Source organism: Ursus americanus, chromosome 28 (assembly GCF_024610735.1).
Source record: "Ursus americanus isolate L20-20 chromosome 28, mUrsAme1.1.p, whole genome shotgun sequence".
NCBI lineage: Eukaryota > Metazoa > Chordata > Mammalia > Carnivora > Ursidae > Ursus > Ursus americanus.
This window is the reverse complement of record NC_142154.1, coordinates 27,229,931-27,246,974: the sequence shown is the minus strand read 5'-3', so window position 1 is coordinate 27,246,974 and position 17,044 is coordinate 27,229,931. Positions and strand designations below refer to the sequence as shown.

Below are 17,044 nucleotides of genomic sequence, written 5' to 3'. Positions count from 1 at the left end.
ATGTTTTTCCATTTGTCTGTGTCATCTTCAGTTTCTTCCATCAATGTTTAATAGTTTTCAGAGTACAGTTCTTTGACTGCCTTGGTTCAGTTTATTCCTAGATATTTCACCGTTTATGTGCAATTGTAAATGCAATTGTAAACGCAAATGTAAATTGTAAATTGCAAATGCAAATGTAAAATATGGTGTAAATGTAAATTGTAAATTTTCTAAATTTCTCTTTATGCTACTTTGTTATTAGTGAATAGAAATGCAATGGATTTCTTTTTTTTTTTTTTTAATAATGATTTTTTATTATATTATGTTAGTCACCATACAGTACATCCCCGGTTTTCGATGTAAGGCTCGATGATTCATTAGTTGTGTATAACACCCAGTGCACCATGCAATATGTGCCCTCCTTACTACCCATCACCGGTCTATCCCATTCCCCCACCCCCCTCCCCTCTGTAGCCCTCAGTTTGTTTCTCATAGTCCATAGTCTCTCATGTTTCATTCCCCCTTCTGATCACCCCCCCTTTCTTTATCCCTTTCTTCCCCTACTGATCATTCTAGTTCTTATGTTCCATAGATGAGAGAAATCGTATGATAGTTGTCTTTCTCTGCTTGACTTATTTCACTAAGCATTATCTCCTCCAGTGCCGTCCATGTTGTAGCAAATGTTGAGAACTCATTCTTTCTGATTGCTGAGTAATATTCCATTGTATATATGGACCACAACTTCTTAATCCAGTCATCTGTTGCAGGGCATCTCGGCTCCTTCCACGATTTAGCTATTGTGGACATTGCTGCTATGAACATTGGGGTGCATATGGCCCTTCTCTTCACTACGTCTGTATCTTTGGGGTAAACACCCAGTAGTGCAATGGCTGGATCATAGGGTAGCTCAATTTTTAACTTTTTAAGGGACCTCCACACGGTTTTCCAGAGTGGCTGTACCAACTTGCATTCCCACCAACAATGTAGGAGGGATCCCCTTTCTCCACATCCTCTCCAACAATTGTTGTTTCTTGCCTTGTCTATTTTTGCCATTCTAACTGGCGTAAGGTGGTATCTCAATGTGGTTTTGATTTGAATTTCCTTGATGGCTAATGATTTTGAACATTTTTTCATGTGTCTGTTAGCCATTTGTATGTCTTCATTGGAAAAGTGTCTGTTCATATCTTCTGCCCATTTTTTGATTTGTTTATTTGTTTCTCGTGTATTGAGTTTGAGAAGTTCTTTGTAGATCTTGGATACCAGTCCGTTATCTGTAGTGTCATTTGCAAATATATTCTCCCATTCCGTGGGCTGCCTCTTAGTTTTTCTGACTGTTTCCTTGGATGTGCAGAAACTTTTAATCTTGATGAAGTCCCATAAATTCATTTTATCTTTTGTTTCTCTTGCCTTTGGGGATGTGTCATGAAAAAGGTTGCTTTGGCTGATGTCGTAGAGGTTGCTGCCTATGTTCTCCTCTAGAATTTTGATGGATTCCTGTCTCACATCGAGGTCTTTCATCCATTTGGAGTTTATTTTTGTGTATGGTGTGAGATAGTGGTCAAGTTTCATTCTTTTGCATGTAGCTGTCCAATTTTCCCAGCACCATTTATTGAAGAGACTGTCTTTTTCCCACCGGATGTTTTTTCCTGCTTTATCAAATATTAGTTGCCCAAAGAGCTGAGGGTCCATTTCTGGGCTCTCTATTCTGTTCCATTGGTCTATGTGTCTGTTTTTGTGCCAGTACCATGCTGTCTTTGTGATCACAGCTTTGTAGTACAGCTCGAAATCTGGCATTGTGATGCCCCCAGCTTTGTTTTTCCTTTTCAACAGTTCCTTGGAGATTCGGGGTCTTTTCTGGTTCCATACAAATTTAAGGACTATTTGTTCCAGTTCTTTGAAAACTGTCATCGGTATTTTGATCGGGATAGCATTGAAAGTGTAGATTGCTCTGGGTAGCATGGACATTTTAACTATGTTAATTCTTCCGATCCATGAGCATGGAATATTTTTCCATCTTTTTGTGTCTTCCTCAATGTCTTTCAAGAGTGATTTATAGTTTCTAGAATATAGGTCCTTTACGTCTCTGGTTAAGTTAATTCCAAGGTAACGTATGGTTTTTGGTGCTATTGTAAATGGGATGGATTCCCTGATTTCTCTTTCTTCGTTCTCGTTATTCGTGTACAGAAATGCAACTGATTTCTGAGCATTGATTTTGTATCCCGCCACGTTACTGAATTGCTCTATAACTTCTAATAGTTTGGGAGTGGCTTCTTTTGGGTTTTCCATATAGAGTATCATGTCGTCTGCGAAGAGAGACATTTTGACTTCTTCTTTGCCGATTTGAATACCTTTGATCCCTTTTTGTTGTCTGAGTGCTGTTGCAAGGACTTCTAGTACTATGTTGAATAATAGTGGCGAGAGTGGGCATCCTTGTCGTGTTCCTGATCTTAAGGGAAAGGCTTCCAGCTTTTCCCCATTGAGAATAATATTTGCAGTAGGCTTTTCATAGATGGCTTTTATGAGATTGAGAAATGTACCTTCTATTCCTACACTCTGAAGGGTTTTAATCAGGAAAGGATGCTGTATTTTGTCAAAAGAAATGCAATGGATTTCTGTGTATTGATTTTGTATCCTTCAACCTTAATAAATTCATTTATCCTTTCTAGTAGTTTTTTTGTAGAGTCTTTAGGGTTTTCTATATATAGTATCATGTCATCTGCAAGTAGTGAATATTTTCCTTTTTTCTTACCAATCTGGATGCCTTTTCTTTTTCTTGTCTAATCGCTGTGACTAAGATTTCAGGACTATGTTGAATAAAAGTGGTGAGAGTGGACATCCTGTCTTGTTCCTGATCTTAGGGGGAAAGGTTTCAGCTTTTCACCATCGAGTATGATGTTAGCTGTGGGTTTTTCATACATGGCCTTTATTATATTGAGGTAAAATTCCCTGTAAACCTGCTGTGTTGAGAATTTTTATCATAAGTGGATGTCATACTTTGTCAAATGCTTTTTCTCCATCTGTTGAAATGGTCATACGATTTTTACCCTTTTTCTTGTTGATCTGGTGTATCACGTTGATTGATTTGTGAATGTTGAACTACCCTTGCATCCGAGGAGTAAATCCCACTTGATCATGATTAATGATTTTTTTAAATGTATTGTTGGATTTGGTTCGTTCATATTTGTTGAGGGTATTTGATGTGTGTTCACCAGAGATATTGGCCTGTCATTCTTTCTCTCTCTCTCTCTCTCTCTCTCTCTCTCTCTCTCTCTCTCTTTTTAGTGTCTTCATCTGGTTTTGGTATCAGGATAATGCTGGCCTCATACAATGAAACTGGAAACTTTTCTTACTCATCTGTTGTTTTAAATACTTTGTAAAGAATAGGTATTATCTCTTTAAATGTTTGGTAGGATTCACCTGTGAAGCCATCTGGTCCTAGACTTTTGTCTGATGGGTTTTTGTTTGTTTTTTTTTTTAAATTAATGATTCATTTTCATTGCTGGTAGTCAGTCTGTTCAAATTTTCTATTTCTTCCTAATTCAGTTTTGAAAGGTTATGTGTTTTCAGTAATTTATCCATTTCTTCCATACTGTCCAATTTGTTGGTATGTAATTTTTCATAATATGCTCTTATAGTTATTTGTATTACTGTGCTGTTTGTTATTACTCTCTTTCATTCCTGATTTTGTTGGAGTCCTCTATTTTTGTTTTGATGAGTCTGGGTAGAGGTTTATCAGTTTTGTTGTTGTATTTTTTTATTCCCCAAAAAACTAGCTCCTTGTTTCATTGATCTGTTCTATGATTTTTTTTTTAGTTTCTGTTTCATTTATTTCTGTTCTAATCTTTATTATTTCCTTCCTTCTACTGGTTTGGGGTTTTGTTCTCTCTCTCTTTTTTAAGCTCTTTTAGGTATAAAATTTGGTTGTTTGAGATTTTTCTTCTCAAGGCAAGCCTGTATTACTATAACTTACTACATCTCAAGGATTTTTGACGACTATGTTTTTGTTTTCATTTGTCTCCATGTTTTTTGATTTCCTATTTGTTTTTTTGTGATTTCTTGATTGACCAATTCATTATTTAATAGCATGTAATTTAACCTCCATGTATTTGTGTTCTTTCCATAATTTTTCTTCTGGTTGATTTCTAGTTTCATAGTGTTGTGGTTAGAAAAGATGCGTGATATGCCTTCCTCTTTTCAATTTGTTGAGATTTGTTTTGTGGCCTAATATGATCTACTAGGTAGAATATTCCATGTGCACTTGAAAAGAATGTGTATTCTGTTTTAGGATGGATTGTTCTGAATATTCCTGTTAGATACATCTGGTCCAGTGTGTCATTCAAACCCATTGTTTTCTTGTCAATTTTCTGTTCAGATGATCTGTCCATTGATTTAAGTGGTGTTTTATTTTTATTTTTTTTAATTATTACTTTTTATAATAATTTTTTATTATGTTATTTTAGTAACCATACAGTATATCCTTAGTTTTTGATGTAATGTTCCATGATTCATTATTTATGTATGACACCCAGTGCACCATGCAAAGTGTGCCCTCCTTAATACCTATCATTGGCCTATCCCAGTCACCCCCCCTCCCCTCTGAAGCCCTCAGTTTGTTTTGCAGAGTCCATAGTCTCTTATGGTTCATTCCCCCTTCTATTCACCCCCACTTCATTCTTCCCTTCCTTCTACCGATCTTCCTGCTATTTCTTATGTTCCATAAATGAGTGAAACCATATGATAATTGTCTTTCTCTGTGTGACTTATTTCACTCAGCATAATCTCCTTCAGACCCATCCATGTTGCAGCAAATGTTAAGAAATCGTTCTTTTTGATAGCTGAATAATATTCCATTGTATATATGGACCACAACCTCTTAATCCAGTCATCTCTTGAAGGGCATCTCAGCTCCTTCCACGATTTAGCTATTGTGGACAATGCTGCTATGAACATTGGGGTGCATGTGGCTCTTCTCTTCACTATGTCTGTATCTCTGGGGTAAATACCCAGTAGTGCAATTGCTGGATCATAGGGTAGCTCAATTTTTAACTTTTAAGGGACCTCCACACTGTTTTCCAGAGTGGCTGTACCAACTTGCATTCCCACCAACAATGTAAGAGGGATCCCCTTTCTCCACATCCTCTCCAACATTTGTTGTTTCCTGCCTTGTCAATTTTTGCTGTTCTAACTGGCATAAGGTGGTATCTCAATGTGGTTTTGATTTGAATTTCTCTGATGGCTAATGGTTTTGAACATTTTTTCATGTGTCTGTTAGCCATTTGTATGTCTTCATTGGAAAAGTGTCTGTTCGTATCTTCTGCCCATTTTTTCATTTGATTATTTGTTTCTCATGTATTCAGTTTGAGAAGTTCTTTGTAGATCTTGGATACTAGGCTTTTATCTGTAGTGTCATTTGCAAATATCTTCTTCCATTCCGTGGGCTGCCTCTTAGTTTTTTTTACTGTTTCCTTGGCTGGGCAGAAGCTTTTTATCTTGATGAAGTCCCACAAGTTCATTTTTTCTTTCACTTCTCTTGCCTTTGGAGATGTGTCATGAAGACAGTTGCTGTGGCCGATGTAAAACAGGTTGCAGCCTATGTTCTCAAGGATTTTCATGGATTCCTGTCTCACATCGAGGTCTTTCATCCCTTTGGAGTTTATCTTTGTGTATGGTGTGAGAGAGTGGTCAAGTTTCATTCTTTTGCATGTAGCTGTCCAATTTTCCCGGCACCATTTCATTGAAGAGACTGTCTTTTTTCCACTGGATGTTTTTTCCTGCTTTGTCTAAGATTAGTTGACCACAGAGTTGAGGATCCATTTCTGGAGTCTGTATTCTGTTCCACCAATCTATGTGTCTGTTTTTGTGCCAGTACCATGCTGTCTTTGTGATCACAGCTTTGTAGTACAGCTTGAAATCCGGCAACATGATGTCCCCAGCTTTGTTTTTCCTTTTCAACAATTCCTTGGCAATTTGGGCCCTTTCTGGTTCAACACGAATTTAAGGGCTGTTTATTCCAGTTCCTTGAAAAATGTCCTCGGTATTTTGATTGGGATAGCATTGAAAGTGTAGATTGCTCTGGGTAGCATAGACGTTTTAACTATGTTAATTCTTCCGATCCATGAGCATGGAATATTTTTCCATCTTTTTGTGTCTTCTTCAATGTCTTTCAAGAGTGATTTGTAGTCTCTAGAATATAGATCCTTTACATCTCTAGTTAAGTTAATTCCGAGATAACGTATAATTTTTGGTGCTATTGTAAATGGAATGGATTCCCTATTTTTTCTTTCCTCAGTCTCATTGTTCGTGTATAGAAATGCAACTGATTTCTGAGCATTGATTTTGTATCCCGCCACATTACTGAACTGCTCTATAACTTCTAATAGTTTGGGGGTGGAGTCTTTTGGGTTTTCCATATAGAGTATCATGTCATCTGCGAAGAGAGACAGTTTGTCAACAGAACTAGAAGCTGGTTCTTTGAAAGAGTAAATAAAGTTGACAAACCACTGGCAAGACTTATCCAAAAGAATAGAGAAAGGACCAAAATTAATAAAATTATGAACGAAAAGGGAGAGGTCACAACCAACACCAATGAAATTGGAAGGATTATTAGAAACTTTTATCAACAGCTTTATGCCAATTAATTAAGCAATCTGGAAGAGATGGAGGCCTTCCTAGAAACCTATAAACTACCAAGACTGAAACAGGAAGAAATTTATTTTTTAAATAGGCCAATTAATTAAGAGATTGAAACAGTGATAAAAAACCTTCCAAAAAACAAAGCACCAGGACTGGATGGTTTTCCCGGGGAATTCTACCAAACATTCAAAAAAGAAATAATATTTATTCTCCTAAAGCTATTTCAAAAAATAGAAACAGATGGAAAGCTACCAAACTCATTCTATGAGGCCAATATTACCTTGATCCCCAAACCAGGCAAAGTCCCCATCGAAAAGGAGAATTACAGCCTGATTTCCCTAATGAATATGGATGCCAAAATTCTCAACAAGATCCTGGCTAATAGAATCCAACAGTACATTAAAAGGATTATCCATCATGACCAAGTGGGATTCATCTCTGGAATGCAAGGGTGGTTCAACATTCGCAAATCGATCCGTGTCATAGATTTTATCCAGAAGAAAAAAGCCAAAAATCATATGATTCTCTCAATAGATGCAGAAAAAGCATTTGACCCATTCATTCTTTAGCAGGATGCTTTTTAACCTCCTAGTTTTTGAGTTCCTTCCAAATTTCATCTTGTGGTTGAGTTCAAGTTTCAATGTACTGTGGTCTAAAAATATGCAGGGAATAATCTTAGTCTTTTGGTATCGGGTGAGACCTGATTAGTGACCCAGTGTGTGATCTATTCTGGAGAAGGTTTTATTTGCACTAGAGAAGAATGAGTATTCTGTTGTTCTAGGATGGAATGTTCTGTATATATCTACAAAGTTTGGTCTAATTTGCCTTTCAAAGCTCTTGTTTCTTTGTTGATCTGCTTAGATGTTCTGCTCATTGCTGTGAGTGGGGTATTGAAGTGTCCTACTATTAATGTATTATTATAAATATTTTTCTTTATTTTGCTTGTTTATTGGTATATGTTATTGGCTTCTCCCATGTTTGGAGCATAGATATTTACGATTGTTAGATCTTCTTGTTGGATAGACCCTGTAAGTGTGATAAAATGTTCCTCTGCGTCTCTTACTATGGTCTTTGGTTTAAAATCGAATTTGTCTGTTATGAGGATTGCTACCCCAGCTTTCTTTTGAGGTCCATTAGCATGGTAAATGGTTCTCTATCCCCTCCCTTTCAATCTGGAGGTGTGTTTAGGTTCAACATGAGTCTCTTATAGACACCATATGGATGGGTTCTGCTCTTTTATCCAATCTGATACCCTTTGTCTTTTGATTGGAGCATTCAGCCCATTTCCATTCAGAGTGACTATTGAAAGATATGTATTGAGTGCCATCGTATTGCCTGTAAAGTCCCTGTTTCTGTAGGTTGTCTCTGTCACTTTCTGATCTATATTACGCTTGGCATCTCTCTTCGCTTTATAGAATCCCCCTTAATATTTCTTGCAGGGATGACTTGGTCATCACATATTCTTTCAGTTTCTGCCTGTCCTGGAAGTTCGTTATCTCTCCACCCGTTCTGAGTGACAGCCTTGCCAGATAAAGTATTCTTGGCTGCATGTTCTTTTCATTTAGTACCCTGAATACACCTTGCCAGTCTTTTCTGGCTTTCCAGGTTTCTGTGGATAGGTCTGATGTTACTCTTATGGTCCTTCCTCCATACATAAAGAACCTCCTCTCCCTAGCTGCTGTCAGGATAGCTTCTTCGGCTCTACGATTTGCAAGCTTCACTATTACATGTTGGGGTGTTGATCTATTTTTATTGATTTTGGGATGGGATCTCTTTGCCTCTTGGACAAGAATGCTTGTTTCCTTCCGCAGATTAGGGAAGTTCTCAGCTATAATTTGCTCAAATATACCTTGTAGCCCTCGCTTTCTCTCCACCCCCTTGGGGATCCTAGTAATTCTGACATTTTAACTTTTCAGGACATCATTAATCTGTGAAGCCTTTTTCCATAGGCTGTTAGTTATCTTACCCTCTTTTCTTCACCTTTCCCCCTTTGCATCAGCCTGTCCTCTACATCACTTATTCTCTGTTCTACCTCATTGACCTTAGCTGTTAAAGCGTCCAGTTTAGACTGCATCTCATTTATTGCATTTTTAAGTTTATCCTGACTAGATCTCATTTCAGCCCGTAGAGATTCTGTATTGTCACTTATGCTTTTTTCAAGCTTAGCTATTAACTTTATGATTGCTATCCTGAATTCTATTGCTTACCTCTTACTTAGGTCCATATCAATTAGCTCTGTGGTAGAGAACATTGCCTCGGGTTTTTTGTTTTTTGGGTTTTGTTTTGTTTTGTTTTGTTTTGTTTTTGTGAGTTCCTCCTTCTAGTCATTCTCCCCAGAGAACTTTGGGTGGGCAAATGAACAGAGTCCAAAATATCAACTGCGATCCAAGCAAAATGCACCTTAGAAAAATGCGACGTGGTTGGAAGCCACTTCAGAAAAGCAAACAAAGCCATAATGAGACACAAGAATAAAAAATTAAAAAAATTTTTTTGAAGGGTGGGGAAAAAAGACTATAATCTCTCAGAGTGGACAAAGGAGGGTGATCCACTTGTTCCTGGATGAATTTTGGTCTGTGTGTTAGAAGACACCACATCCCAAAATTGCGAAGAAAGTAAAACTTCTATCTATATAAGTGTGTGTATATATACGCACACGCACATGCACATATATACAGTTGAATAGAGTGAAAAAAGGACTAAAATGAAGCATATATGTATAAAATGTAGTGAAAAATACAAGTTAAAAAGTGGCTATGAAACCTAAGTTTGTATAATAAGAATCTAGATGATGTGGGAAAAAGGTTAAAAAGAGAGAGAGAGAGAGAGGGAAAACATAAAAAAAAGAAATAAAGAAAAGGAGAATTTTATCTGAAAAATAAACGAGTAATGAGGCAACACCTGGAGCTCAATATACTGTTTTTCCCCTGGCATTAGAGACTTGTGAGATCCATAAGCTTGTCATCCACCTATTCTTCCATTCTTTCTTCTGGGGGAGGGGCCTGCCATGCTGCTTCTCAGGTGTCCATGCCTGGGCGGAGTTGTTCCACTCCCTGTCAGGGGGATGGGCTCAGTGGAAACTGGTCCTCTCTGTGGCTTTTGTTCCCTGGAGGCTTTCCGGTTCTCCTCATAGGATCAGAGCAAAAATGGCCGTGCCCAGACCTCTGGCCCAGAGCAGAAAGATCACAGTCCTCCCTCTTTCATTAACCCTCCAGGACAAACAGTCTCCACTTCTGCATGTGTCAAAATCTGCAGCCTCCTGTGGTGTATGCCCACTGCCCTTTGTGACTCTAAAACTACATGAAGCCTCAGGCCCGTATATGCCCCGACAGCTCCTGGGTCATGGTTGGGTGCTGCCCTACTGTCCTTTCTGGGCCACTACCACCCCAAGAGCCTTTGCGTGGTCGTGGGCACAGCTGTTTCACTCCTCCCAGGGAATGTTAAATGCCCCCACACACCACCCCATTCCAGTCCTTTTCAGGCTGCTCAAGCAAAGAGCAATTACTGACTGGCCCAGTTCACAGTTTATGGCAACCCAAGCTGAGAGTCCCCTCCTGGGCTCGCTGACCATAACCTGCTTCTCCATTCCACTGCTTGGGCACTCTATCAGTTCAGGCACCCCATTCACTCTGTTTTTCCTCGGATCCCAAGACCACAGTGCCCCACCTAGAATTTTGTCTTTTTCATTTCCTGAGGCCTTTTCAGAGAAGGATGTCTTTTGCTAGAGATTTCTAAGGGTTCTGAATTTGTGCTCCAGTATTATATCACTTTCCAGGAGCCAGCTTATGGAGGCTCCCTCCCCCTTCTGTTTATCTTCCGGTATCTCCCCACAGATACACAACTCCGTATGTCCTGCCTAGCAAAAAGCAGTCGCTTCTCTGTTTTTAGAGTTGCAGATATATAGTCTTACGTCTCAGGCTGATTTTTTGGGTGTTCAAAATGGCTCATGGATATCCATCTAAATTCAGGGAACGAGGTGAAACAAGGTTCCCTACTCCTTTGCCATCTTGCCTCTATCATTTGTTGTGTTTATTCATTTTTCTGTGTCTTCTATTTTCTCTTCATTTCTTAATTTTTTTTTCATTTGAAATCTTTTAGTCTTTTGACCTAAATTTTGAATTATTAAGATGGCAATTTGTGTCATTTTCTCATGCCTTCTTCCACTTAAAAATTTTGTTTTAGTTTATTTTGAAATAGAGTATTAGATTTTGATTTTTTTTTTTGGTTTGGCAGGGATATATTTATTTTTTTAAATTTTTTATTATAATAATATCTTTTATTATATTATGTTAGTTTGTGTTCAGTTAGCCAGCATATAATACATCTTTAGTTTTTGATGTAGTGTTCAATGATTCATTAATTGCATGTAATTCTTTGGTGTGTTTTCATCATTTGTACAGTTGCTTAATTTTAGTTAATTTTTTTATTTTAATAGTTTTGGCTATTGACCTTGATACTTTTTTGTGGAATTAGTTTTATAAGGCCTTTAGAATGAACTGTGAATCAGAGTAGCTATTAAATTATCTGGAGCTCCTTTTCTATTATTTTTGTGTAACATACGGTAACTTGCTTGAGATTTTTTTTTTAAGATTTTATTTATTTGTGAGGGAGAGAAAGAGCATAAGAAGGGGGATCGGCATAGGGAGAAGGAGAAGCAGGCTCCCCAATGACTAGGGAGCCCGATGTGGGGCTCGATCCCAGGACCCCTGAGATCATGACCTGAGCTGAAAGCAGACACTTAACCAACTGAGCCACCCAGGCACCCTGCATTTCTTGATTCTGTTTCATTGCTCTCCTTTTATCATGTCATTTTCCCATTTTTTCATTGTCATCTCTACATTGTTCAATTAAATTCCTTTTGTGTCAGTTTCTTCCGTGGATCAGTTTTGAGAGTTCATAAGGGACTAGCCTTCACCAGATTGTTCAGTCTTTTTTGTTTTTTTTTAAAGAAAGATTTTATTTATTTATTTGAGAGACAGAATGAGAGAGAGAGCATGAGAAGGGAGGGCATTAGAGGGAGAAGCTGAACAGGGAGCCCGATGAAGGACTTGATGACAGGACTCCAAGATCACGACCTGAGCCGAAGATAGTCAGTTAACCAACTGAGTCGCCCAGGCTCCACAAAATTATTCAGTCTTTAATTCAGCTACGTTTCATTCACCTGCCACCACAATGGGTAAATTTTTCTCCATTTTAAATGCAGTTCTCAAATTGGCCTATTGAATTCTCCAGTGAAAAATGCTTCCTTTCCTAGAGTTCTGATCTGAAGTTCATTATTCATTCTTTTGTTTCCCTTCAATTTCTTCTTCAAAGACACTGAAGCCCTACTGATGTCTTGGTAATTTGACCTCACCTACTTCTGTTTGGGGGTTAGGAGGATACATTGTCACCTTGTTTTATTGTAAATATTTTTCTATGGGTTTTGGTTTTGGTATGTAATTGCTCTTTCTGTTCTGTATAATTTTAGAATCTGAATCTTTGCTGCCACTGCCTTCTTATATTCACAGTCTTCTGTTGGAAGCATTTTAATGACTAATACTTCCTCATGGAAATATAACATAATTTCCTCAACCACTCCTTAATGTTGAAAAACCTTTATATATGCTTTCCATCTTCAGAAGCCATCTCAAAACCTTCCTGTATAAGGTCTTCATAGTTTTAATGGGAAAATGACTACTAATTATTCTCTGTCATATCGAACAATGTGTTTCTTTTATTACCCAGAACCAATCTGTTTCCTACAGAAACTAAAATGTAATGCAAACCACCAAAAGGAAATATATAAAAAGTTGAAATGTGTTTATAGAAAACTAGACAAAAGACACATTTTAAGTCACAGAGGACAAAATACAATATGTTATGGTCTAACATACTAACACCAGTATTTCAGCCAACAGATTGACAGATTTATAAACAAAATAGAAATACTAGGTACTGGCAAATCACTTGTTGAGATATAAATTAATTCCTATTTTGGTTGTTCAGTTTGGGAGCACTTAATGAAAATCCTTAAAAATACATGTAATCTGCAATGCAGTAATTTCAGTTCCATAATTTGATCATAAGGGAAAAGTAGATTATGTGTTTAAAATTTTAACTATAGGAATATTTGTTGCACTGATATTTATAATATTGAAAGTAAAAATTATCCAAATATCTAAAAATAAAGCATTTAGTAAAATTAGGCATATTCATGAAATGGAATACCTTAAGCCACTGGATTATGTTGTAGAATATTATTTAATGGTATGAATATATTTGCAGGTTTTTTTTTTACGATTTTATTTATTTATTAGAGAGAGAGAGAGAGAGTGATCACAAGCCGGGGGTGGGGTAGCGGGAGGGGCAGAGGGAGAAGCAGGCTCCGTGCTGAGCAGGGAACCTGATGCAGGGCTGGATTCCAGGACTCTGGGATCATGACCCAAGCTGAAGGCAGATGTTTAATCAACGAAGCCACTGAGGCACCCCTGTATTTGCAATGTTAAATGTAAAAGCAGTTTATAAAATATCATAAATGGTGTATCCCACTTTTACAAAAATATATGTACAAAAAAATGTCTGGAAGGATGTACTCAAATTATTAATTTTAGGTGTTAGTATTACAGATTTTTATTTTGTCTTTTGAAATTTTTATTTCTTAATTTTATTTATATTTTCTACAATTAACCCTTACTGATTTTGTATTAAGAAAGAACTTACTATTAAAGTAGTCAAACAAAATATAAATTTATATTCTCATTCGTTTATAGTTTTGAGATTTTTTAAAATGTTATTATCAATGTGAGTACATAATGCATGTGTGTTGTGTATGTAAATGAATTGTTCTTTAAAAAAATAACGATTTTGATAGTTCTGGATAGAGTCCCAAATTTGTTTTATATAAAGTCTGCATTTATGTATAAGGATCCTAAGTGGATTCCATTAGATACCTAAATGACATTTATGTATAGCTGAAAATAGTATAATTGGAGCGTTCATAAAATTGAAGATGTCGTTTAGAATACTACTTTTCCTTTGTGCAGAAGTAGAAATTTACATGTGAGAGACTTAGTCTACATGAGCCATGTTAGGTGGAGGGAATATAGAGTACCAGAAAAGCTTGGTCTTGTGAAGTCAGGCAATTGTGGTTTTGACCTTAAGCTTCGTGACTGTGGACATAATACCAAACCTCTATGAGCCATTGTTAGCATCTTAAAAATTTAAACATATTGCCACCTATTCTGTGGGGTTAAGATTATAGGAAATAATGTACACAATTTAGCCCTTTGCTCATCACATATTAAATATTCAAAAAATGGTAACATGGGTGGTGATTTCATATATGACTTGCATCGTACAATGTATCCTTAGGAAATATGGTAAGAGGATTATCTTTATTTGTATTATTGCTTTCTTTTGATGTGAGTCCTGGGTTTTTTTTTCTAGTTGGATTTGAAATAAAGGTGTCTTTCCATATAATGGGCCTAGCTTATCAAAGAAGATAATTGCTTAGCTTTTGAGAGAGTATTTTCTTCCTTTGGCTATTGAGTTTTTGGTTTATTTTTATTTTTTTGGTACTTTACGATTTGGAAACTTTCATAATGAGTACAATTCTTTGGCCCAAACCTACTTTCCCGTCATATTGCTAAGGTAGAAGCCAAGAGTATAGACACCCTAATCATACTGTCTGATTTAAATTTAGGCTTTATCACTTTACTCTCTGCAAATGTTGTTCAGTCATGATTTTTACATTCTAACTTTCGGCAAGTAATTCGACTTTTTGTGTTTGTTCTCATAGTTTAAATGGGAACAATAAAAATACATATCTTCTAAGTATGTTCTTTTTAAAAATTTTTTTATTATGTTATATTAGTCACCATATAGTACATCATTAGTTTTTGATGTAGTGTTCCATGATTCTAAGTATGTTCTAAGTATAGTTTAAAGGACTAAATGAGTGATTATATGTAAAGTACTAAGTTTAGTAATAAGCCTTCATAAATACCTTTGTGTGTTTTTTAAATTGAGATATAATTGACATATAGCATTGTATTAGTTTTAGGTGTACAACATAATGTTTGAAATGTGTATGTGTATATATATGTATTATGTATATATACATATATATGTAGTGAAATAATTATCACAGCTAATTTAGTTAACATCCATTACCACATATAGTTACAGTTTCTTTCTCGTGATGAGAATTTTTATGATCTAATCTCTTAGAAACTTTCAAACATATAATACAGTATTGTTAACTCTAGTCACCATGCTGTACATTACACTCCCAAGATTTATTTATTTTACTCAGTCTGCACCTTTTGAGCATCTTCACTCATTTGACCATAAATACTGTTATTATTCCTACTATATTGTTTTTTTCTCATTTATTCATTTATTTAATACATACTTATTGATTGCCTACCATATGCCAGGCATAGTACCAGATACAGAAACATCAGTGAGCAAAACAAAGTTATTGCCTTTATGAAACTTATATTCTAGTGCAGGAGATTGCAAATGAATATTTGATGTTAGGCAAGTCCTATGAAGAAAAATAAACAGAATAAAGAGATGGCAGATAGTAAAGGGTGTTAGTTAGGTTTGGGTATTCATTTTAGCTGAGGCCATGCAAATATCTAAAAGAAGAATATTCTTGGCTAAGGGAACAACATATATAGATTCGTGAGGCAGTAACAATCCTGAAGAGTATGAGGAACAACATCCACGCGACTGTGGATGTAGTACAGTGAAAAAAGGAGAGAGTACTATAAGATGAGGTCAGAGAGGTCAGTGATATAGAGCTTGGTAGGCCATTGTAAGGACTTTGGATTTTACTTAAATGTGCTGAGAAGGCAAGATTTTAATAAGAATGACGTGTTGTGATATTTTAAAAATATCACTGCTTTTATAACGAGAAGACTTGAGAGTCTAATTAATAAGAAGCTATTGCAGTTGTACAGATAAGAGTTGATGGTGGTGGTCGGGAGAAGTGATTCGATTTGGGATGAATTTTGGGATATATTTGGAAGTAGAGCTCTTAGGATTTGCTGATGTATTTATGAGAAGTTGTGTGAATGATAGTACCGTTTACTGAAATGGGAAACACTGTGGGAAGAGTATGTATATGGGGAGCATAAGTGTTTTGTTATGGACTGTTACTTGGAAATGATTATGATGGAAATACTCCATCTAAGTGGAGATCTTTTGACTGTTTGATGTAGGAGTGGAGTTCAGAGGAGAGGTCAAGGCTAGAAATAAAAATTTGAGAATTGCCTTTGTATAAATAATATTTCAAGTCACTGCACTTAATGAGTGAGTTTGGATAGAGAAGAATAGCTCTGGGGTACTCCATTTAATGGTTAAGCAGAGCAAAAGGATCCAGTAAAGAAGACTTAGAAGGTGCGGCTGGTGGGTTAGGAGGATAGTGTAATGTCTGGAAACCTAGTGAAAAAAAGTGTCAGGAAAGAGGAAGTGATCTATAGGGTGTTAGAAATTTGAGGGGAAAATCCTAAATAATTTCTAGAAAGAGTATGTGGAGAAAATAGTTTAAGTTTCCTTGATTGCCTGGCAATACTAGAGGCCATTTGAGTTGTAATGTCATAAATTTAATGTGAGAGTAGTCAACACAGTTCATAATTATAGCCACTTGGATCTGCCGAGGTATGTGTACAGAGTAGGGTGAGAGTTGGTTTAGAGTTTAGATTTTGCCATGCAAGCATGAATAAAGAAGAGAGGGGAAGGGAATGTACATGCTGTGCACGTGCAAGGAAGTGATTATAGTGAGGGCTGTAAAATCTAACATTGATAAGGAGGGACGTAGGGCCAGACTCTGCATGCTCCAGCCAAACCAGATCTCTGTGGCCAATAACCACATTCTGTTTTCATCTCTTCTTGTGTTTTTTGAGATGCCCTTTTTACGTCTCCTTTCTGCCACCTTTCCTAACTCCCAGGCCAAACAAACACACAAATATCCAATATCCCTATGTTCAAGTTCAGTCCATCCTTCAAGAGATAGCAGACATGGTACTTCCTTCTTGAAGCCTTTCCTCCTCACCCCCACTGAACAGTGCTTTTGTTTCCCTTTTGAACTCCTATAGCACTCTAACTTTTTAATTGGCACTTATTGGTTGATATTGTAGATTTGTGTGTGTGTGTGTGTGTGTGTGCGTATGCATATATATGTATGTATATATATATATATATTTTTTTTTAAACCTCTCTTTCTACACTGTGTGGTTGTGAGGCACAGGAATATGTCCTTGTATCCTTAGCATGTATCATAATTGATATGCAGCAAAGGTTTGAGAAGTCAATGAAATCCTTTTTTAAAGTTAAATTCAGTTAGCCAACTTATAGTACATCATTAGTTTCAGATGTAGTGATCAGTAATATGTCAGTTTCATATAACACCCAGTGCTCATCACATCACGTGCCTTCCTTAAGTCAATGA

General features: G+C 36.6%; 1 protein-coding gene across 8 annotated transcripts in view; it reads left to right on the top strand.

Moving 5' to 3' along the window:
• SCAPER (S-phase cyclin A associated protein in the ER) overlaps positions 1 to 17,044 on the top strand; it is a 514,000-nt gene that overhangs the window by 213,897 nt on the left and 283,059 nt on the right. The window lies entirely within an intron of this gene.